This window comes from Mandrillus leucophaeus, unplaced genomic scaffold (assembly GCF_000951045.1).
Source record: "Mandrillus leucophaeus isolate KB7577 unplaced genomic scaffold, Mleu.le_1.0 Scaffold587, whole genome shotgun sequence".
Classification (NCBI taxonomy): domain Eukaryota; kingdom Metazoa; phylum Chordata; class Mammalia; order Primates; family Cercopithecidae; genus Mandrillus; species Mandrillus leucophaeus.
The window spans coordinates 1,668,087-1,669,849 of record NW_012106330.1 but is presented as its reverse complement, the minus strand read 5'-3'; positions in this window follow the sequence as shown (position 1 = coordinate 1,669,849).

The window sequence follows — 1,763 nt, the reverse complement described above, 5'->3', positions numbered from 1 at the left end:
CTCCTGGACTCAAGCAATTCTCCTGTTTCAGCACCCCTGAGTAGTCGAGACTACAAGTGTATGCCACCACGCCAGGCTAAATTTTTGTATTTTTTTTTAAGACAGGGTCTCACTCTGTCATCTAGGCTGGAGTGCAGTGGCACAATCTTGGCTCACTGCAGCCTTGACCTCCTGGACTCAAGCAATTCTCCTGTTTCAGCACCCCTGAGTAGTCGAGACTACAGGTGTATGCCACCACGCCAGGCTAAATTTTTGTATTTTTTGTAGAGATACGGTTTTGCCATGTTGCCCAGGCTGGTCTTGAACTCCTGAGCTCAAGTGATTCACCCCCTTCACCCTCCCAAAGTGTTGAGATTACAGATGAGAGCCACTGCGCCTGGCCTCCATTCACCTATTGAAAGATTTCTTGGTTGCTTCTAAGTTTTGGCAATTATGAGTAAAGCTGCTATAGATATCTATATATTTTGTGTGTGTGTAAATATATGTTTTATATTTGTGTAAACATAAGTTTTCAACTCATTTGGGTAAATACCAAGGAGTGCAATTGCTGGATTATATGTTAATAGCATGTTTGGTTTTGTAAGAAACTGCCATACTGTCTTCCAGAGTGGAGGCAGTATTTTGCATTCCCACCAGCAATGAATGAGAGTTCTTGTTTCTCCACATCCTCACCAGCATTTGTTGTCAGTGGTTTGGGTTTTATGCATTCTCATAGATGTATAACGGTATTTTATTGTTGTTATAATTTGCAATTCCCTAGTGGAATACTGTGTAGTGTTCAGCACCTTTTCATATGCTTGTTTGCCTTCTGTATTATCTTCTTTGATGAAGTGTCAATTCACATCGTTTTGCCTGTTTTTTGTTATTTGGGCCATAATTGGATTGCTGGTTTTTTTCTAGCAGTGAAAACCCTAGCCCTAGCCCCTTTCTATGTTTTTTTTTTTTCTTTTCTTTTTTGTTATCCAAATTGGCTTACAATTATATGTTACATACATACATTTATATCACATTCTGTTTTTTAAAAATTATTCACTGCAACAAAGTTAAGATTAGATGGATACTCTCAAATACTGCTGTTAGACATATAACTTGGCTCAACCTTACTAGAAAATGATTTTGCAGTTTTAAAATTGGCAGATAAAATTTTATATACTTCTCAGCCGGGCACGGTGGCTCACACCTGTAATCCCAGCACTTTGGGAGGCCAAGGAAGGCAGATGATGAGGTCGGGAGTTCGAGACCAGCCTGACCAACATGGTGAAACCCTGTCTCTACTAAAAATACAAAAATTAGCCAGAACTGGTGGCACACACCTGTAATCCCAGCTACTCAGGAGTCTGAGGCAGGAGAATTGCTTGAACCAGGGAGGCAGAGGTTGCAGTGAGCCGAGATTGCACCACTGCACTCAAGCCTGGGTGACAGAGCGAGACTCTGTCTCAAAAAAACAAAACAAAATGAAACAAACAAACAAAAATGTACATGCTTCTCATGTAAAATATGATGTTTTAAAATATATATGCCTTGTGAAATGGCTAAAACTAGCTAATTAACACATGCATTACCTCACAAAGTTATCTCCTTTTTGGTGAGAATACTTAAAATCTACTCACTAAGGCCAAGCACGCTGGCTCATACCTGTAATCCCAGCATTTTGAGAGGCCAAGACGGGCAGATCACTTGAGGTCAGGAGTTCAAGACCAGCCTGCCCATCATGGCAAAACCTCATCTCTACAAAAACTACAAAAATTAGCCAGGCATGGTGG